The sequence below is a fragment of the Hippocampus guttulatus genome, chromosome 13 (assembly GCF_054856545.1).
Source record: "Hippocampus guttulatus isolate MCC_2025c chromosome 13, RoL_Hgut_1.0, whole genome shotgun sequence".
Taxonomy (NCBI): domain Eukaryota; kingdom Metazoa; phylum Chordata; class Actinopteri; order Syngnathiformes; family Syngnathidae; genus Hippocampus; species Hippocampus guttulatus.
Genome location: NC_141273.1, coordinates 17771592 through 17794813, shown reverse-complemented (window position 1 = coordinate 17794813; position 23222 = coordinate 17771592).

Sequence of the window (23222 nt, the reverse complement as noted above, 5' to 3'; positions counted from 1 at the left end):
CATCTGGGAATTTTTCCCTCACAAGTGTTCAAAGCAGGGCTTGGTTTTGTAGTGTGCTCATACTCTCATACCGCTGTGCCAGTTCTTTTACATAGACTTGTCTTGTACACAAAAATTCTATTATTCAAGCATTGATACTATTCATTAGCCCATTTATGGCCTTTTCTGTTTTGCATTATCGTTAAAAGCAAAGTTATGTATTAAACAGCTTGAAACCTCCCTTTTTTTGGGGGGGGGGGCGAATTTTTTCACGATGCCAATCTGCTGCATTTTTTTAAATGAGCTGAAACGGGTTCACAACCACCACACAGGTCTGTTATCTCAATTTGCTCGGCCAAATGGCAGCTCGTTTTTCATAAAAGCCAAGGTCACACCACTGTATTTCTAATGAGAATTGATGAAATGCAAACATGGACCCACTTGGAAAGCTAGGAATCTGAGTTGGGAAGCGCATACGCTGACGAATAGCTATCTAGCTAGCTCCGTAGATTGATAGATAGATCGATCAATAGATAGATGTTACTACAACTTAAAAGTGCACTGGCTCTCCTACCTCAACCTATCTCACAAACTTCCTCCCCTCCTGTGTTTGGCTCAAGTGCACCAGAACTCTTGAGCAGTCAGGGGGCTGTCTAATCCCCAAGCAGAGCCCACACCTGCTGCTGATAGGATCCTTCTGGAGTACAAAGGTTCAAATTTACTGCCTGACGAGCTGCGGGCTCTGCTGCAGCTGCAGAACGGCAGGAAAGGGAAGTTGTTCATCATGAACTGTGCTCGGATAGATGGCCAAAACTATGAACTTGACCTACAAGACAGAGGGCAAAAGCACATGGACAGTTCACTTTTACAACATATTTACAGACTAATATTTTTCCATTTAGGATATTTTTATGTGATTTGATTGAGGATGGATTTTTTTTACACTCCCTTTCAATCACAATTCTTGACATGTTGCGCGCATCTTCACATGTGAGTTTTGGGGCATCTCTATGAAAATGGATCAAATGTATTTGTTCATGTCAGTTTCCTGAGAAGGACAGAGCCAACTCTTCCTACTCAGGAAACTGAGGTCTTTTGGGGTTCAGGGGTCACTCCTTAAGACTTTCTATAACTCGGTGGTGGCTTCGGCCATCCATTATGGCATTGTCTGCTTGTCAGGCAGCGTCTCGGCCCGGGACAGAAAGAGACTGGAGTGACTGGTTAGGAGGGCCAGTTCTGTCCTGGGCTGCTCCCTAGACACTCTGGAGGAGGTGGGCAACAGAAGGATGCTAGCTAAGCTAAAAGCTATGATGGACAGTCCCCCCACTCCCTCCAGCCCGCCCTGACCCTAGGTAGCTCCTTCAGCAAGAGGCTGTTACACCCGCGCTGCAAGAAGGAGAGATACCTACCGACTGCTGTCAGGCTGCTGAATAAAAAATAAAATGATGTGACAAACAATTAGATATAGCACAGCCACCTTATCTATATCTTTATTTATATTGCACTTAATTGAACGGTGTCCATTGAAACTGTAACATTTATTTTGTGAATGCAAACACTTTGTTTTTCTTATTTCTTCTTTCTACCCACAATCTTGCTGCTGTAGACTGTAAATTTCCCCAGTGTGGGACAAATAAAGGATATCTTATCTTATGCCAGGCGGCCCGGTAGTCCAGTGGTTAGCACGTCGACTTCACAGTGCAGAGGTACCGGGTTCGATTCCAGCTCCGGCCTCCCTGTGTGGAGTTTGCATGTTCTCCCCGGGCCTGCGTGGGTTTTCTCCGGGTACTCCGGTTTCCTCCCACATTCCAAAAACATGCGTGGCAGGCTGATTGAACGCTCTAGATTGTCCCTAGGTGTGAATGTGAGCGTGGGTGGTTGTTCGTCTCTGTGTGCCCTGCGATTGGCTGGCAACCGATTCAGGGTGTCCCCCGCCTACTGCCCGGAGATGGCTGGGATAGGCTCCAGCACCCCCTGCGACCCTAGTGAGGATCAAGCGGTTCGGAAATTATCTTATGCCTAATTAAATCATCACCAGTCAGCAATGAAAGAGTTTTCGCCTGTTTTGGTTGACGTGGCTAAAATTACATGGGTTTTTTTTCCTGTCTCTTCTCGTTAGGTTTTCCTTTCTCCCCAGCCTTGTTCCAAGTGTCTACCAATCCATTCCCTCCAGCCACTCATGTTTTGCCCAGATGTGGCTCATTGCCTTGTCAATTTTTTTTTATATAGTTCCCTGCTTTCTTTCTGTTCAGGTAGGTTCATTGTTGATGCTGTCACATGTCACATAGCTTTAGTCATGTTTGTATGCATATAACAGTGAGCGCGCACAGTTGGACACAATCAACCAAATTAGCAGCCCATCCCAGCATCCCAGAACAGTTTGTTTGTCCAGAACTTTGTTCGGTGTCTTTGCAGAGCAGCGAATAGCAGCAGGACAGTGAAATTGCATAACCCAATCATTGGACTAAAACGCATGGGAAAGAGGCAAAGATCAAAGAGGCTACCAGTAAGCTCACATCCTACTACTGCGCTGAAATGAACTGTTCAGATGTAATTGCGAGGCTGTAGCACACAGTAGCCTTTGTCTGCTTATGGAGCTAACAAACTGTATGTATTGCTTTCCTCAGTATGTTGCCTGTTGAGCAGTGTTGTGTCCAAGGACCGGCAACCCGAGGCCAAGGCCAAGGACTTGACTCCGAGGCCAAGGCCAAGGACTTGGAAAATTTTCCGAGGCAAGGCCAAGGCTAAGAGAAATTTTCCGAGGCCAAGGCCAAGGACCAAGGACTTGACTCCGAGGCCAAGGCCAAGGACTTGGAAAATTTTCCGAGGCAAGGCCAAGGCCAAGGGAAATTTTCCGAGGCCAAGGACCAAGGACTTGCCTCCGAGGCCAAGGCCAAGGACCAAGGACTGATTTTGAAGCTGAAGCCTAGCCGAGGACATGTATAAAACAATGCTATCATACCACTTGGCAGGTCTTCATGATTTGCAACACTCCTCCATCATAACCCCTTGCACTCCCTAACGCTTGAATGAAGTGTTTTTATAGAGTAGAACAGTCTGGGTACGTGTTATTTATACTGAGAAAAACAAAAATAAAAGCACATGATATACATTTATTAATTAATGTTTTAGTGCAGTAGTTTCTTAATATGAAATAAATCAACACTCAACAGGCATGACATGGCACAGAAGACAAGTTGAGAAATGACTTTGCATAGAAGTCAATCACTAAGTGCAGAAAAAGCGGTAATCTCTCTGATAATTTTACAGTTTACCGGCAGCGAGTCCCAGGGACTCGCTGATCAGAAAAGTACGAGTCCCATTCTGCATTGAGAGAGTCCCAAATTTCGAATTCTGAAACGGTCTACTTATTCAATTGCATATGATAATAACACAAACAACAACAGATACATACAATGATAAACAAATGCTGCAAAAATTAAAATAATTCAGGAGCAGGCCTGAGGATTTCGGAAATTCACGGTAACCGTTTTTCTGTTCCGTCGGATTACCCAATGGGAAACCATAGGAACTAATGTTGGGGTCCGTAAACGTTCATCATGGGAACCCATTTTTCTATTTTGACTGATATTCATAATCAAGGATTCCGAAACTCAAAAGTATAATGTTTCAAGGGTCAATGTTTGAAAATTATGCATTAACAATGAACATTACATCAGCAGCTGTGTCCTCCAGGTTTATTCCAAAAAATAAATGGATCAAAAACTGGTGTACTCATGTGGCATCATCAGAGTATTTTTTCCAGTCTCACACTGCAAAGATTAATTTACTGGTAATCATTAATACAGGTAAGTATTGATGTGGCTTGACATCCTCTTCCCAGGACGATGCATGTGTAATGTACTATCAATTTGACGAAATAATTCAACACACGTCATCGTGAGTTCTACCAACAGTGAACATTAGCATTACTACACCTTGTGACGAATGTTTTATTCATAAAGTTACCATGCTACAACCAGTAAATTATAGAATAACCAATACTGTTTCATAATATTTTTCATAACGATTAGCTTACAAATCTAATGATCATAATATTTTTCATAACGATTAGCCTTCAAATCTAATGACCAACTTGCCTCGTAATCGTGCCTCTCGTCGTATCTTGCTCTCGTCTTCTGTGCATACATCCCAGGTGAGTTTAGTGATACGCCCTTTGGACGATTCATACGAAAAATCAGACTGGCATTCCCATTTCTTAAATGTCGTAATTAGTAGACCTTTGTAAGGTTTTTTCGCCACCATCTCAAACTTTCATCCGTGCGATTCCTCAGATTGCGGAATAAAATAGCAACCCGCATGCGCATATAACGTTATCTGTTGCATTCCCCCCCCCCCCCCCCACACTGAAAACAAAACAAAACGAAAGTAAATTAGAAGAAAGACACTCACACACCACACCACAACACAAACACACATACAGGCACAGTGAAATCGCGTTGATCACACAGTCAACTCGTGTGCGGTGACTTTTATGGTTAAATTATTTTTCGGTACCGTTAAAATGACGCCATGGAAACGACACGCTACCGATAACGATTCCATCCATCCATCCATCCATTTTCCACCGCTTATCCGGGGTCGGGTCGCGGGGGCAGCAGCTTTAGGAGGGAAGCCCAGACTTCCCTGTTCCCAGCCACTTCTTCGAGCTCTTCCTGGCGGATCCCGAGACGTTCCCATGCCAGCTGGGTGACATAGTCTCTCCAGCGTGTCCTGGGTTATCCTCGGGGTCTCCTGTCAGTGGGACATGCCCGGAACACCTCACCAGGGAGGCATCCTAATTAGATGCCCGAGCCACCTCATCTGGCTCCTCTCGATGTGGAGGAGAAGCGGCTCTACTCTGAGCCCCTCCCGGATGACCGAGCTTCTCACCTTATCTCTAAGCGAGAGCCCGGACACCCTGCGGAGAAAACTCATTTTGGCCGATTGTATCCGGGATCTCGTTCTTTCGGTCACGACCCATAGCTCGTGACCATAGATGAGGGTTGGGAGGTAGATCGACCGGTAAATTGAGAGCTTCGCCCTTTCGCTCAGCTCCTTCTTAACCACGACAGACCGATACAACGTCCGCATCACAGCAGACGCTGCACCGATCCGCCTGTCGATCTCTCGCTCCCTTCTGCCCTCACTCGTGAACAAGACCCCAAGATACTTAAACTCCTCCACTTGGGGCAAGATCTCCTCCCCGACCCGGAGGGGGCACTCCACCCTTTTCCGACTGAGGACCATGGTTTCAGATTTGGAGGTGCTGATCCTCATCCCAACCGCTTCACACTCGGCTGCGAAACACTCCAGTGAGAGTTGGAGAGTCCTGCTTGAAGGAGCCAGCAGCACCACATCATCTGCAAAAAGCAGGGATGCAATACTGAGGCCACCAAAACGGACCCCCTCAACGCTTCGGCTGCGCCTAGAAATTCTGTCCATAAAGGTTACGAACAGAATCGGCGACAAAGGGCAGCCTTGGCGGAGTCCTACCCTCACTGGAAATGATTCCGACTTACTGCCGGCAATGCGAACCAAACTCTGACATCGGTGGTATAGTGACCGAACAGCCCGTATCAGGGGGTTCGGTACCCCATACCCACGAAGCACCCCCCACAAAACTCCCCCAGGGACACGGTCAAACGCCTTCTCCAAGTCCACAAAACACATGTAGACTGGTTGGGCAAGTTCCCACGTACCCTCGAGGACCCTGCTAAGGGTGTAGAGCTGGTCCACAGTTCCACGGCCAGGACGAAAACCACACGGCTCCTCCTCAATCTGAGGCTCGACTTACCGACGGACCCTCCTCTCCAGCACCCCTGAATAGACCTTACCAGGGAGGCTGAGGAGTGTGATCCCTCTGTAGTTGGAACACACCCTCCGGTCCCCCTTTTTAAAAAGAGGCACCACCACCCCGGTCTGCCAATCCAGAGGCACTCTCCCCGATGACCACGCGATGCTGCAGAGGCGTGTCAACCAGGACAGCCCCACAGCATCCAGAGCCTTGAGGAACTCCGGGCGGATCTCATCTACCCCTGGGGCCTTGCCACCGAGGAGCTTTTTAACCACATCGGTGACTTCAACCACAGAGATAGGGGAGCCCACCTCAGGATCCTCAGACTCTGCTTCCTCCGAGGAAGGCGTGTTGAGGAGGTCTTCGAAGTACTCTGCCCACCGGTTCACAACGTCCCGAGTCGAAGTCAGCAGCGCCCCATCTCCACTGTACACAGTGTTAGTGGTGCACTGCTTCCCCTTCCTGAGACGTCGGATGGTGGACCAGAATTTCCTCGAAGCCGTCCGGAAGTCGGCTTCCATGGCCTCACCGAACTCTTCCCACGCCCGGGTTTTTGCCTCGGCGACTACCAAAGCTGCGTTCCGCTTAGCAAGTCGATACCCGTCAGCTGCCTCTGGGGTCCCACAGGCCATAAAGGCCCGATAGGACTCCTTCTTCAGCTTGACGGCATACCTTACTGCTGGTGTCCACCAGCGAGTACGGGGGTTGCCGCCACGACAGGCACCAACCACCTTACGGCCACAACTCAGATTGGCCGCCTCAACAATAGAGGCATGGAACATGGTCCATTCGGACTCAATGTCCTCCGCCTCCCCCGGGACATGGGAAAAGCTCTGCCGGAGGTGGGAGTTGAAACTCTTTCTGACAGGGGATTCCGCCAGACGCTCCCAACAAACCCTCACAATACGTTTGGGTCTGCCAGGACGGACCGGCATCTTCCCCCACCATCGGAGCCTACTCACCACCAGGTGGTGATCAGTTGACAGCTCCGCCCCTCTCTTCACCCGAGTGTCCAAAACATGCGGCCGCAAATCCGATGATACAACCACAAAGTCAATCATCGAACTGCGGCCTAGGGTGTCCTGGTGCCAGGTGCACATATGGACACCCTTATGCTTGAACAAGGTGTTCGTTATGGACAATCCGTAAAGAGCACAGAAGTCCAATAACAAAACACCACTCGAGTTCTGATCGGGGGGGGGGGGGGGGCGTTCCTCCCAATCACGCCCTTCCAGGTCTCGCTGTCATTGCCCACGTGAGCATTGAAGTCCCCCAGCAGAACAAGGGAGTCCCCAGCAGGAGTACTCTCCAGCATACCCTCCAAGGACTCCAAAAAGGGTGGGTACGCTGAGCTGCTGTTTGGTGCATATACACAAACAACAGTCAGGACCCGTCCCCCCACCCGAAGGCGGAGGGAGGCATCCCTCTCGTCTACCGGTGTGAACCCCAATGTACAGGCACTGAGCCGGGGGCCAATGAATATGCCCACACCTGCTCTGCGCCTCTCACCGTGAGCAACTCCAGAGTGGAAGAGAGTCCAACCCCTCCCGAGAGAACTGGTACCAGAACCCAGGCTATGTGTGGAGGCAAGTCAGACTATATCCAGTCGGAACTTCTCTACCTCACACACCAGCTCGGGCTCCTTCCCTGCCAGAGAGGTGACATTCCACGTCCCTAGAGCTAGCTTCTGCAGATGAGGATCAGACCGCCAGGGTCCCCGCCTTTGGCTGCTGCCCAGCTCACATTGCACCCGACCCCGTTGGCCCCTCCCATGGGTGGTGAGCCCATGAGAAGACCGGTAACGATTGTTACCGTGAAATCCTCAGGCTTGCCGTAGTTTTTGTTTGTTTATTTTGACTGAGAAATTTCCTTGCGTCCCAAAAACGCACATTATTTGGAACTGTGCGCCCCGTGGGAAAATTATGCATCTAGGACAGGGGTGGGCAAACTTTGTGGCTCAGGGGCCACATTGATTTCTAAATTTGACAGGTGGACCAGGTCAGCACAAGATACAGTACATAAAAAAAACTGTATAAGTTGGCAGCCCATAATAATAAATGCTCTTGCGATGCGGAGGCCCAGTCTCATTCGGCTGGGTCGTCACAGTGCATAGAGCCGATCAGCTTCACCAGGGCCCGCCAATGACCACGGTCATGAGCCAGGTCCACTGCATCCTCCAGGGTAAGGCCCTGGTGTTTGAGATCCTCCCTAATGACATCAAGCCATCTGGTGTGGGGTCTGCCGCGTGGCCTTTTCCAGCCGGCTGTCGCTGGATCAAATGAGAAGATGGCACGAGTTGGGTGTTCCGGGGGTAATCGGAGGAGATATCCAAGCCAACGGATGCGCCTCTGAGAGGCCAGTCGGGATGCAGGGGGCTGAAGAGTATGTTTTCGGAGGTCTGAGTGGGCAACATGGAGGTGCCAGCTGATGTTCAGGATGGTTCTGAGTGACCTGCTGTCAAAGCCGTTGATCATCTTGGCCAAGGTCTTGTTTAAAGGCCAGGATTCTGAACCATAGCCGCGGCCGCGAGGGCGCGTCTGCAGTCAATCTCTGGCTTGAGATCGCCGCTGCTAGTAATAGTGGAGCCCAGGTGGAAGTTGCCGAACGACACGCCTGAGACTTGCTCCCGGATTCGGATCATAAGGTGGTCAATGACACAGTTAAATAGGTCCGGAGCGGCCACACAGCCCTGTCTGACCCCGCTGTTAATGGGGAACCACTCTGAGTCTTTCCCATTCACACAAACACAGCTCTCTGAGTTGTTATAGAGTCGGTGGAACAATGTGGTTATTTTGGGTGGCACTCCAAGGTATTTCAGAATGTTCCAAAGGGAGAGGTGGTCAACTGTATCAAAGGCAGCTTTGAGATCTATGAAGGCTATAAAGAGATGTTGGTCCTTCCGAAACTCTCTGACCTTCTCAACAATGAGTCTAACTGCGGAGATGTGATCTATAAACCGGTTGGGCATGAAGCCAGCTTGTTGGGGGCAGCGATGGCTTCGAATGGCAGGAAGGGCGCAGGTGAGAAGGATCCGGGTGAACAGTTTTGCGGGTGTGGAGAGCAGTGAGATGCCTCTGTAGTTGTTGCAGAGTTGCTTGTCGCCTTTCCGCTTCCAGAATGGCAGGATGATGCCTCGGGTCCAGTCTGTGGGGGGCTGTTCTGCCACCCACACATGGTTAACGATGTGGGTGAGCCACTGGGCCATGGAGTCACCACCTTCTTTGAGCAGCTCTACAGTGATGGCACAGATTCCAGGGGCCTTGAGATTTTTTTGTGATTTTATTGCTGCTCTGACCTCGTCGATTGTGACTGGGTCAGTTTTGCAGTTGAGGTTGGGGGTGGTGAAGTTGGCAGCAGTAACAAGACAGGGGTTGGTAGGAACTGGAGGATGATGAAGGAGGTTGCTGAAGTGCTCTTTCCAGCGTTCAAGGCAGTCTATTTCAGTGGTGATGCGATTTCCACTGGCATCCTTCATGAGGACGGTCTTGATGCGTGGTCCGATACGGGCTTGGCGCAGCATTTAAAAGACCTGTCTAAGGTCGTTGCGCTGTGCTACTGATTCCATGCGTTCAGTCTCTTCTCCCAAGTATCTCTCCCTGTCAGTTGCAATTGCTGCATTTCGTGCTGCATTCAGCCTCCGGTACTCTGTGATATCACCGTGCAGGCGAGCAGCACGGCGGCGGTCAATGATGTCGAGGGTCAGCTGTGAGATCCATGGTTGTTTGGGAAGAGATCTTGATCTTCCCAATACATCCTGGGCAGACTGGTTGACCTTTAGTTTGAAAGTTTCCCAGTCCGCGATGTCATCATCGGCCAGGGCGGTGAAGGCATTGGTGATGGAGCGGCGATATGCAGAGGCAGTGGTGGGGTCACAGAGTCTGGAAGACATTAAGCGTGGTTGTGGCCTCATAGATGGGTCTGCTCGTATTTGAAGTCGTAGCTGGGCAACCAACAGGCGGCGGTTAGTGTTGCCCAACTGTGCTCCTCTGAAGACCCTGCAGTTGGTGACGGAGGATCGCCAGCGGCGGGAGATGATGATGTGGTCTTTCGCCTTCCGGGTTCTTCCATCAGGACTATACCAGGTCCAGTGATGGATCTGCTTGCGGGGGAACCATGTGTCAGTGATACAGAGGTTATTTGAATGGCAGAGGAGAAGCAGACGTTTGCCGTTATCATTTGTGGTGTTGTCGACAAAGGTGGTGCCAATGGGTTGTGTGGCGGTTTGGTGAGATGGTCCTTCTCTGGAGGAGGAAGAGAAGGTTGTATTGGCTTCAGTGAGGATGATGACAATGTCATGTGGTGGGGTTTGGCTAACGACCTGATGGAGTTGATCGAAGAAGGTGTCCTTCACTGTATCATCGGTGACATCTGTGGGGGCGTAAGCAACGATGACTGTCATCTTGCCATGTCGGTGGAGGAACTGACATGGCAAGTGATTGGCGTGTATGTTTGGACATGGCCAGCACAACTCCATGGAGGCCCGTCCGAATTTCAGGGCCACTCCATATGAAGCAGTGTTCTCCTGCTGTAATTTCGCCGCTGCCTTGCCATCTTGATTCACATAGACCCGCCATGGTGATTTTGTAGCGGGAGATCTCCAAGGACAGCAGTGAAGGAGCTCCAGCCCGAAGAAGCGTTCGGACGTTCCATGTAGCAATGCGCGTCTTCAGGCGTAGGTCAATCCGTACTCGTTGGTCGGGGGCGTTCCTATGTCTTGTCTTGGTTTGGTTTGGGCAGTCCGGTTTCTTCTGGTCGGTTTCGTAACAATAAATTTCTCCTGAGTGGGTTGTTGGCCCTCTGCAGGATAGTCGGATGATGGGGCTGCCATCTTAGCGGCGTACCGACACACCGTTGGGACCTTGTTAGTTTGGAACCTCCCCGGAAGACCGGCCCGCCAAGGGAGACCCTAGCTGGAGCAAGCTCCAGACGGTAACGCTCTCCGGATCATTGGAACACACAAGCCTCCTTGCCACGGCAAGGCCAGGACACACAAGGAGGTGGCAGCCCATAACAAACATCAACAGAAAAAAAAAAAACCAAACATCAACAGAAAAAAAGTATTACCATACTTTTTTAAAAATGAGAACAGTGAAACAATTGGCGTATATGTCCTGGATGAATGTCCAAGTATGTTAACAACATACATGTGTGACAACACAAGCAACAATGTGCAATATATTGCCCAAAAACTGCAGCATACAGTACAGGTATATGACAAAACATAACAAAGTTAGGACTATTTGCTACAAAATGACACGAGCAAAAGACCTCATGGCTTTCTTTCCATCCACTCACTGTCTCAAACTTGACCTCCCCTCGATCACCACACAAGACAGCGTTGCTTAGCTGATGTCGTGCAACGAACCTTTGAAGCCAGCCACGGGACGCTTCGAAGCCCATGGCGCTATAGAACTCGCTTCCTCTCTTATTAGCTGTCCAGTTTGCGTAAAGTTTTTAGCACGATAACAGTCAAACCATTCCAGGAAATGTTCATTTACTTGACTGTCTGTTGAGCTGCAAACGATTCACTCTGAGCATGGACTGAGCAAGAATCGCTTCCTCGTAGATTTGAATCTTTCAGACTCCAAGTGTCTCCTGAATGTTTCGTACTTTGTAACCCGCTTCGTTTAATCAGATACAATTCACTTTCTCTTCAGCGACCATTACTGTTCCTCTTCGTTTGGATGCCATGATCTACAGGAAGTAATTTTTTTTTCGCAATTGCAGTAACACTCACTGCAATAAAGAGTCACTTGTATGTCGCTGTTTTGGATCCAATGATAGAAAATAGCGGCGCGGACACACTTATTCCAATTGTATTGTGTTGTATTGTCGTATCGAGCAGGAGTTCCTTGAGTTGGCGCTACTTCGGGCTTCTGGATGGTCTCCCCCTCCCTCCCTGTGCTCTGCAACTTCAAGTAACTGCGCCACCTGGTGTTGAAATGCTTGTCATTACAAGTCCAAATGAAATGACTTTACATCGAACCTTAATTGTGTACTAACCTTCGGCGGGCCGGATTAAAAAGACCAACGGGCCGGATTCGGCCCGCGGGCCGCAGTTTGCCCACCTCTGCTCTAATCCCTCGTTGTGTCCGAAGACCGGCAACCCGAGGCCAAGGCAAAGGCCAAGGACTTGACTCCGAGGCCAAGGCCAAGGACCAAGACCGACCTTCGGTCCTCGAGCCGGTCCTCGAGGCCAAGGACCGGCTTGAGGAACACATCACTGCTGTTGAGGGACTGAAAGAAGGTCGTGTTGTATTGACTGCTCTGCAGTTGTTAATTTGTTTGGTTATTTGATTATTTTGTTTAAGCTTTTCGAAGTAAATGATTTTGCTTGAAGTAAAAATGCATTCATCCATCCATCCATTTTCTCCCGCTTATCCGGGGTCGGGTCACAGGGGCAGCGGCTTTAGCAGGGAAACCCAGGCTTCCCTCTCTCAGCCACTTCTTCCAGCTCTTCCCGGCTGGGAGACATGGTCTCTCCAGCGTGTCCTGGGTCGTCCCCGGGGCCTCCTGCCGGTGGGACATGCCCGGTACACCTCACCATGGAGCCATCCAGGAGGCACCCTAATCAGATGCCCAATCCACCTCATCTGGCTCATCTCGACGTAGAAGAGAAGCGGCTCGACTCTGAGCCCCTCCCGGATGACCGAGCTTCTCACCTTATCTCTAAGAGAGCCCAGACACCATGCGGAGAAAACTCATTTCAGCCGCTTGAATCCGGGATCTCGTTCTTTCTGTCACAATCCTTAGCTCGTGACCATAGGTGAGGGTTGGAACGTAGATCGACCTGAAAATTGAAAGCTTCCCCTTTTGGCTGAGCTCCTTCTTCACCATGACAGACCGAAACAAAGTCTGAATAAAAACACATTCATTCATTCATATAGTTGATTGATTAACTGAAGTAAATAAGCCAGAGTCATGGTTAATATAGGCCATTTTTACGATATTATGTTTTGCCTAGTATACAGTATGTGCTTCATGTAAATACTGATTTGAATCTAATACTTTGTTCTTCGTATGTCTTAAGGTTTTTCACCTTCCTATTTGTTGTCATTAAATCCACAAACCCTTTTGAAATGTGGGGAAACCCATGTAATTTGAAGACACACCTATCTGTAATAAACACTTTCTCCTGTAACATGGGAACTGTGCAATTTAATGTCATGCAAAAATCGAATTTGTATTTTTTGAGATGTTTCAATTGATTAACAAAATTAAATGAAGCAGAGAATGGACATCTTGTGAATGCTTTTGCAACCTTTGGATACAATTCTCGACGCTTATAATAGCGACAAATATTGTCCAGAAAAACACTGTTATTGAAAGTCATTTCTACTTGCTCACAATAAATACAATTATCATGACTTGATTAGGAGCAGTTTGTAGGTCTTACTGGCAAAACGAGCAGCCTAAATTAATGTACAATACATTTATCCTGACACAAACAGAAAAATCTTATCATTATCTATCAGGATACAAATAACCAATTTGGTTGGACATCAACATTATTTTAAGCCGAATCATCAAACTATATGTCTCCATTCTTGTTTTTAAGCTTACTTTAATATCAACTACCAGCCTAGTTACTGTACAATTAAACCGGATCATGTATGTTGGTTAATACTAACATACCTGTCAAGTCATACGGTTTAGCCATAGTTCATACGGATTTTGTGGTGAATCTTACGTATATGGCCGTATCGCACAAATCATACGGATTCTGAAAATTTCCGTTTTTTGTTTTTTTCCCCCCCTAACAGGTAGTTCCGTTTGCTTTTGCCCGGAATGGTGCTCGTCTACTCGAATGCTTTCATTTCCGGAATACAACTCTGAACACAGTAATGCCGCTAAGTAGAATGATGATTAGACATTAACCAGACATTGTATTATGGAGATCTACAATAAATATCATTGAAAATTTCGTGGATTTTTTTCTGTGCCATTATTTTGACATATAAAATGCTTTGGTATGTTATAAGGATTTTTTGCTCTTTGTAAGGATTTTTTTGGTAGTTTATACAGGTTGGCGCTCCGAAAAGTTGACAGGTATGTACTAAGTAACTTGGCTAACGTTACAATTTATAACTTCAAATAACAAACAAGCTTTATAGACACTGAGATAATCTCTGGGCATTTATAACAATTTCACCTAACATCACAGTCTGGTATGAAATTCCTTACTGGGTTAATTATATGCTAACTGAAAATTAACAACTACCTGTAACTGGGTTAGGGTTAGGGTTAGTTCCCCCTATTATCCCCCTAGCAGTGGGCAATGAATCTATCCACCCATCCATTTTCTATCCCTCACGAGGGTCGCGGGCTTTCTATCCCAGCTGAGTTCGGACAGCAGGCAGGGTACCCCCTGATCCGGTTGCCAGCCAATCGGTGGCACACATAGACGAACAACCATACTCACAGCGAGGGAGAATTTAGAGTATTCCATTAATCTGCTATGCATGTTTTTGGAATGTGGGGGGGAAACCGGAGTACACGGAGAAAACCCACGCAGGCACGGGGAGAATACGCAAACTCCACACAGGAAGGCCGAAGGCTGTACTGCTGTACTGTAAGGTGGACGTGTTAACCCAGTGTTCCCACTTTTTCACTTGCTTTTTATTTATGGATCTTTTAAGGACTTTTGAGGGCCAATTTAGCCATTTCTAAGGACCTTTTCCCCATTCAGCAGGGATTTCGCAGAGGATTTAATGCCCGCTCAGCAATATGCGGTCTCAACAGAAAGTCACATATCACTGAGTTGGTGTTCAAATCATTGCTGCCAAAGGAAGGGCACATCTTTATTTTTAGGGGCAATCAGCTAACCCTTTATTTGACATACTGTATGTCAAATTTTCATTTTCCTACCTGTACTGCAGGTAGGAAAATGAAAAATAAAAAATAAAAACGAATTCATTCTCAAATAAAGTACACAAAGAACAATTTAAATTTAGAAAATACAAAACTTCAATTTATTTTTGAATAAAAATTATTTTTAAGGATTTTTATTGATTTTAGAAGCTTTCCGAAAAATTAAGGACAATTAAGAACATAATTTTACAACTTCTTTTTTTATGGATATTTATGAACTCTAAGAACCCATGGGAACCCTGTAACCAGTCGATCAGCGTGCTGCCTTTCTTTACTCATCAGATTTCACTGTCTTCTGCATTTAAAAAAATGCTTGATACCTGATAAAGATGAAATATGCTTTATTTTTAAGATCCAAGATGGGGCCCTACTTGGCAGCAGTCTGCTGTCTTAAAGAGCTTTTATTATTATTTTGTGGGGTTTTTTTGGTTATTTTTTATTTTTTGTTTTGTCACATAGTATTTTTTGTTATTTCGTCTGGACCCGATGTGGACTGTTTGCAATGTTTTTGGCCACGACATTCTTCATAGGTGAATAATCTATGCTTGGTGGTTGCGCCTTCACGCAACATGCGTGTGCCACCACTGATTTTGATTGGGAGGAATGTCGGCTGTATTTGACTGTCGCCGCTGGACAGCCCTGCGGCGCTTGTGTTTTTTGCGCATGTAATGGGCAGCATTCTTCACGACCACGTTTTGTTTCGCGACAATGTCGGCGCCGTTGGACAGTCTGCGCTGGTGCGGTTGGATGGATGGTTTGTGGAGCCGAAGATGAGGAGTGTCAGCGCAGTGTGCAAATGCATATTTAGAACTGAGAGTCGCCGCTTGGAATTGAAGCGGATTTACATGAGACAGGAGAAGTGAACCAATCACTATTTTCCTCAATGGTCGTTACAGCTTCTTACTTTACTTTCATAATTTTGGTTGTAGCAGACATTTTCAAACACATTTTGAGCATGATGTGTCTGATGCACTGGTAAAAGGGCACTTTGATTCTCTCCTCTTTCATCGAGAACTGCTTCGTACAACAATGCGTATGCAGGAAAAGTGGTTAAGATTGCATAACTGTCTGTGTTTTGTCATGTCAAGTGTTGTGTTGTTATTTTGTTATTTTATGTTCATGTTTTGTACGGCTTTCTTACAGCTGAAGTTGTTGTGAAGGGACTACTGTATGTATATGAAGATGGAGATGTGGAAGATAAAGTTGAAATATTCAGTTTTGTATTATTGGTACTTTCAAAGTACCGTATTTTCCGCACTAAAAGGCGCACCTAAAAGCCTTCCATTTTCTTAAAAGCTCACAGCGCACCTTAAAATCCGATGCGCCTTGTGTATGGTTATTATGGTAAATGTCAACCCCAAAATGGCTCCTAGCGAGAGACATGCTTACAATGTAGAGTTCAAATTTAAGGCGATCGGGTTACACAGTTGAACACGGAAATAGAGCAGCGGCAAGCGAGTTCAATGTTAATTAACGAGTCAATCTTATAACTTGCTGTTGGTTAAGTTAACTGTGTCGCTGCTTTATTAAATATGTTTTACTTACATTCCATCGTTCTGTAGCAACACCACTCAATAGCTAAGCTATTTTAGCTGTTGTTGTTTGCTCAAAAATTCTTTGATCTGTGACGTAGGTTGCGTCGGCGCTGATTGGTTGAACGTGCGTACATGCTCGCGCTCACAGCAGAGAGCAGCGGACTATAGACTGCTGAGGCGCGCTTCACTCGAGTGGCGTTACTCCAGGTCTTTTGGCATTTCCTTGAGTGTACCTCCATCTAGTGGATGCATTGTAGATTGCATCTTATAGTGTGGTGCGTCCAATATATGAAAAAAATTACAAAATAGGCCATTCTTTAAAGGTGCACCTCATAATCCAGTGCGCCTTTTAGTGTGGAAAATACGGTATTTATTGTGCAAGTGTATGCAGTACTTCAGAGATCGGCCCTATTTTGCTGGTCCGTCCGTGACCTGGGCACCCTTCGGTCATCGTCTCTCCATCCTTATTCTTGAAATAATCGTCCTCAGTCCCCGTCCATCCTCGTCCTTTTAAAGCACATCGATCACGTTTCACCAGCTCGTCACCTCCGCCCAAAACAAGCAAGCAAACAAGCAAAAAAACATCCGTGCATGTCACCGTGGGAGAAAGGCTAACCGAAGAGGTTTCCGAATTCATAAACATTATTTCAAGCTCATTTGCAGGCTAATTTCAAAATCACATACAATTACTTTACACGCACCCACATAACAGTTTATGCACGCATTTGAACACCCACTTGAATACCTATTCGAGTCACCACTATTTTAAGGCCAGCAGTAAAAAAAGTGGACAGGCTAGCAACCAATTTGATTTATTGTGAAACAGCGTGGACCACTTGACACACACAAACTATAAATTATGAGCAGCTTGTACAACTTTACACACGAAGAAATATGTTCTAGTTATTTTCTTTTGTGTTTGGCCCCCCCGCTGCTTCTCTCTTTGTAGGGACATGGTTCCCTTGAGGAAGTTTTACATAGGCCAGGACAGTCATCGTTAACCAGAGGATGTCTGTGGCTGCTGAAAAACCGTCTCCACAGCAGCGAAGCTAGGAATTGGAGTGTTGTATTAAATTAGTCCACCCACGCCTTCCTGTTCTCCGTCGGCACGTTCCCAATGTAGTACGCATGGTTGGGTGACCAGTGGCGTATTTGAAGCATTCCAAAGCAATTCTTGTCCTGAGACCAATTCGGCCGAGTTGAAATGAATTTTTGGCTGCCTCGCGTCGGCGTTAAAAATGTTGGTTGTATGTCACACTAATAAGCAGAAACAGACAAATAAAGTTAACACAAGGTCTGACCTCAGACCGTATGGAGTGTGGATCCCACAAACGCAGACTCAGATAAATGGCGATAACAAAAGAGTGGGGCCACTCTACCACTGCCTGAGTCTTGGCTGGATCTGTGCAGAGCTGTCCCTTTTCAATAATGAACCCCAAAAAGGGGACCGATTTGGCATGAAATTCACATTTCTATGCCTTCACATAGTCGGTTTTCTAATCACCAGTGGAGTACTTTCCTAACATGTAATCTGCATTCTTGAAGGTTCTTGGAGAATATGAAAATATCTACATAAACAAAACAAAAAACAATGAGCATGTCTCTCAGAACGTCGTTAATTAAGCATTGGAAAAAGGCCGGTGCATTAGTCAATCCAAATGGCATGACCAGGTACTCAAAGTGCCCCAAAGGAGTCTTGAATGCCGTCTTCCATTCATCTCCCTCCCGAATGCGGATTAGATCGTATGCATTTCGAAGGTCAAGTTTTAAAAAAAAATGTTGCAGACTGCAAAGGTGCAAAGGCAGAATCTAGTAGGGGTAATGGATACTTGTTTCTCACTCTGATTTCGTTGAGTCCACGGTAATCTGTGCACGGTCTCTGAGTTTTATCCTTCTTTTCAATCAAGAAAAATCCCGCACCTAAGGGTGACTTGGATGGTTGAATGAACCCTGTTACCAAAGCACTGGAGATATGCTCCTGCAGCGCTTCTTGTTCCAGTTGCGACACCTGATTGAGTCGTGAGCTAGGGAGGGCAGAATTAGGAACGAGATCAATGGCGCAGTCATAGGGCAGGTGTGGCGGTAATGTTTGGGCTAGATCCTTACTAAATACTCTTCTTAAATCATGATTGTCACGGTTGATTTGTTTGGGACCAACAGGTGGCTCTGTTGTGCTCCTCCTACAGCGGCACAGCTGTTCGTCATCATGCCATTAGTAGGTTTTCTGTTGAAAGGACTCTCGGCCCGACCACTTGATGTCGGGACATTGTTGCCGTTTCTATTGCTGTCACTGGTTCTTTTGGTTTGTGATTATCATGTCATATTTTTTGCTGATGCCATGGGTTTTGTTGTTACTTTGAATTCTTGTTGTTTGTCGGACTCTGCTTGTTTTGTATTTGGTTTTCTCAGTGTCTGATTAATACATTTTGTCAAGCTCACCCTGCTCCTCCCTCCTGCCTGCTTTTTGGGGTCCTCCATCACCCCTGCACGATGACAGAATGACCTGGCCAACAATAGTACCCCACAGGAGCAAAGGACTGGTCCCAGTTCCACCCTGTGCCTGGCAGAGGAAGTCTGCGGCTGACACCCATTCCCCTTCAGGTGGCGCATGTCATGTGGCCGTCCCACGTTTCCCCATCAGGCAGCGCATGTCATGCGGCCATCCCATGTTCCCCGTCACATCGAGCCCTGTCCACAGCAGGGCAAGCCCCGTCCACATTGATCCGAGCCAAATCCACGTTCCTGTTTGAATTGAGTCACATCCACGTCGAGCCACATCCACGTCAGGCCGTCCCATGTTCGCAGTCAGGCCGAGCCCTGTCCGCGTCCACGTTGAGCCGAGCCATGTCCACGTCCACGTCAGGCCGAGCCCAGCCATTGGGTGACTGGGACTTCTGGAATCAGTCCCTTAAGGGAGGGGTACGGTCACGGTTGATTTGTTTGGGACCAACAAGTGGCTCTGTAAGGCTCCTCCTACAGCGCACACCTGTTGGTAATCATGTTATTCGTAGGTTTTCTGTTAAAAAGACTCCTGGCCCGACCACTCGGTGTCGGGTCATTGTTGCTGTTTCTGTTGCTGTCACTGCTTCTGTTGGTTTGTGTTTATCACGGCATATTTTTTGCTTATGCCATGGGTTTTGTTGTTTCTTTGAATTGTTGTTGTTTGTTGTTGTCTGTTGTCTGCTCGTTTCACTTTGTGGAGGTAAAACCAACACCACTACACCTGAGTGGTGAGAAATGAGAAGTGTCTTGGCTACGAATCTTTAGTGAAGCACCAGTAAAAAGTGTGAAGCTGTAAGCTGTCAGTTAGCGCCTGTGTAGCAAATGTAGCTAAAAGTTGATAGCTCGCGATGCGTCAGAGCAAGTAAACTGGCAGCTTACAGCTTCACAAACACTTTTCACTGAAGCTTCGTAGCCAAGCCATTGTGAAAATGTAAGAGGAACACTAAAATATGAACACGTATCAGAAAAAGAATACTGCTATACATACCTGTATGTATGTGTGTATATATATATATATATATATATACAAAATGGCAACAGGGTCTACAAGTTGGAAGATTTTTTTGTGACTGCTCGTAACCACCTGCACTGGTACTAGCATGACTGCCAGGATTTTGGAGTTGCAGAAGCATGGACATCATGCAAATCTGGTGTTCTCCCGATCTTCTCTCCTCTTTCCTTTTCTGTTCCTCCCATGCCATTTCTTCCCTCCATCTCTTCATTCCCATCTCTTTTTCCAGAGCCATCTTTTTATTTTCATTCTCAACGAAGAGCTGAAATAACATTATAAATGACAAATAATTATATATATGAATAATATTATATATATGCAGTATATATATATATATATATATATATATACACACACACACAGCTATTTGTGGGTGTGTGTGTGTGTGTGTGTGTACCTTCATATTTGTTTTCTGGCTCTAGGCAAACTTCTCGAACGTTTCCTCCATACATTTCTGGAACTGGTCAACCCTTGTTTTTCTTCTTTTTCCTGGCTTTGAGGTTGACCCATTCCCAAAGCTGACATCACTGCTTTCTTGATCCTCATAATCGTTCGCGCTGTCTTCACCGCTTAAATCGTCTACACTTGTACTGGGAGCGGGGGTGCACGGCTGGGCTTCGTCCGTGTCGCTGGTCCTCTCATCACTGTCGACCGGCGTCGGATTCTGTGCAACTGGTCGCGTGCTCGGGCCCGGGGACGGAGAGTTAATAGAAGCGCCAATGGCGACGAGGTGGAGCGGCACGCTGGCTGAGCGATGCCCGAGGATGTCATTAAGTCGAACATAAAATTTGCATGTTTTTCTCCCTGGACCAGACCTTTTGTTGTTATCGGTTACTTTTTTGTATTCTTGTCTGAGGCCTTTGATTTTCTGGCGGCACTAATCGCCAGTGCGGTGAAAACCTTCGGATTGCATCTTCTCACCTATTTTTTGAAAAAACGCTTTATTCCTCCCTGGATCCTTCTAATTGGGCTTGGATGGTCCCATCAGCCCAAATTGTTATCAGGGCTGAAGTTTCTTCGTCGCCCCAGTTCACCCCCCTGTATTCGTTCTTACCGCACGTGTTGTTATTGTTGATACTCGCCATGTTTTGAAAATACCCAGGATGCAAGTTTGCAAGTACCCGTATTTACTCCTCTTACGCATAGCGAGGCCACTCCCCCCGCAAACAAGCATTTGCTCCGGAGCAAATTTTCAAACCACCTCCCTGAGGTGGGTTAAATTTGCTCCGGAGTAAGCTGTTTTCGGTGGCTACACCGGTGTAACTTTGCACGTGTGAACGCTCGACTGGGGTAGCCCCGGCACAGCACCGGAGCAAATGCTGCCGTGTGAACACCCCTAAAGTCCGGATTTGAATCCAATTGAGATGCAGTGGTGTGACCCTTCAATATGGTGGAGTTGAAGCAATTCTGCGAAGATTGGGCTAAAATTCCTCCACCAAAATTCATCATACGATGCTTGATTTCAGTTGCTTTTGTTTGGCAATCTCCGGCGAGTGACGTCTTTCACAGAATGCCGAGTTGGCAGTCAGCTATTGTACTGCATTGTTGATTGTTCCGTTAAGTGCTTTTTGCCATTGGCAGTGAGTGACTAGGCGAATTCCCCCGCTATGTGTGGCGATGCACTGTTCACACTCACCTGTAAGACCTGACCCATCAAAGAAGAGCCAGAAAATTATGATTTTTGGGAACTGAGATGTTTATTAAACAGTAAATCTGAGGGTGATTTGTGAAGTGATTAAAGAGATTATGGACTCATTCCTGGATGGTGGAGAGATGGCAGTGTGGCCTGTCTATTCTCCAAAAGGTAAAAAATTCTCAAATTTTAAAATCTTAAAGATTTCTCATCAGTCTACCTTTTGTGCCCCGCCACTCCCCTCTCTGTCATTTGTGCGGAGTTTGTTCCATTATGTTCGCAATCGCTAATTTGACAGAGGTTTATTTTATTTTTAAATCCTGACTGAAAACGTTTTTTTCTGGATTGTGAGTGGCCATGTCATCATTAAACTGTTGCGCTATGACTGTTTAAAGAATTTTATGAGGGAAATTTGAAACTCCTCTGAAATTACAGGGTCGAGGTTTGGTCGCTTATATTGGGGTCTTAAAAGCTACTGATACAGTTGCCACAGGAGCAGAGACCTACGGTCAGGGGCGGCAAGTGTGGTAGGGCCTCACTCCTCAACTCCCCTCAACTTTATTTAGGCCTTTGAAACGATCATTGCTGCATATAAAGTGCCGTACATAGAGTAAAAATCAACTATACAATAACAAAGACAGTGAAAACATTAAATTAATGACACAAATTAAGAAATGCATTTTGTGTCAATCAATTATTAACCAATTAATTAATCAATCATCAATTCATTAATCAATCAATCGATTCATCACAAATAGAGCAGACATCAGAAAACAATGCAATCTCAAGTCTGATGTTGGGTAGAAAAGCAAAGAATAAAAATGTGTTTTAAGAATGGGCAAAGCAGGGAATTGCCTTCCATTTGATGGAAGGTCATTCCAATGGGAAGGATCAGCAACACGGGTGTGCTGAAGCCTATCGCAGCGATCTTTGGGCAGTAGACGGGGTATATCCTGGACCGGTTGCCAGCAAATTCCAGGGCACACACATAGACAAACAACCATCTGTGCTCTCAGTCACACCGAGAGACAATTTTAGAATGTTCAATTAACTCACAGTGCATGTTTTTAGAATGAGGAATGAAACCGGAGTATCCGCGAAAAAAGCCATGCAGGCACAGGGAGAATATGCAAACAGCACATCGGAAGGCCGGAGCCGGAACAAGGCCTGGAATCAAACCCTGCACCTCTGCACTGTGAGGCAGACGTGCTAACCCATCTACCGCCGTGCTGCCCTAAATGATTTAATGTCGATAACATTTAAGGAGAGAACATAATTATCCTGCCATAGTATTTTTTTGTACCTGCCGCTTTAATGAAATGTGTGTGTGTGTGGGGGGGGGGGGGGGGGGTTAAGTTGCCCAAGTGGTGTGAAACCATATCCTACTTTTACAAGCATTTGCAGAACAACTTGCCTTTATCATATAACACAACGGTGAATATGGACCTGCTGAGCCTGTGAGCTTTAGAGGGATTTTTAATTGTTGCAGGTGGTTTGGCACAGAAAACATATCTGCGATGCTTAGGGATCTGCAAATAAAACTCCAGAGCTTGCATGTGCAAATGGGTACACAAACAAGAGTGCTGCATCCAAGACAGCTGTGTCTGGGACTGCTATGCCAAGTTCAAGGCTTGAGGTAAGAGCATGACCTCTTTTTACCTCCTGTTACTGATTCAGAGAGTACAGAAGTCTGTCAAACAATCAGTGTAGTTAGCAGCGATTCCACAAAGTGGCATTTATTTATTCAAAAACGTGAACATTGGACAACGTGCATATGAATTGTGAAAGGTCAAGTGTAAACTCATTTTAGAAAATGCCAAATGAAATAGTTTTATGTCACAAGTAATCAAACAAAATACATAAAATAAAGCATGAACAAATCATTTCTGTTTC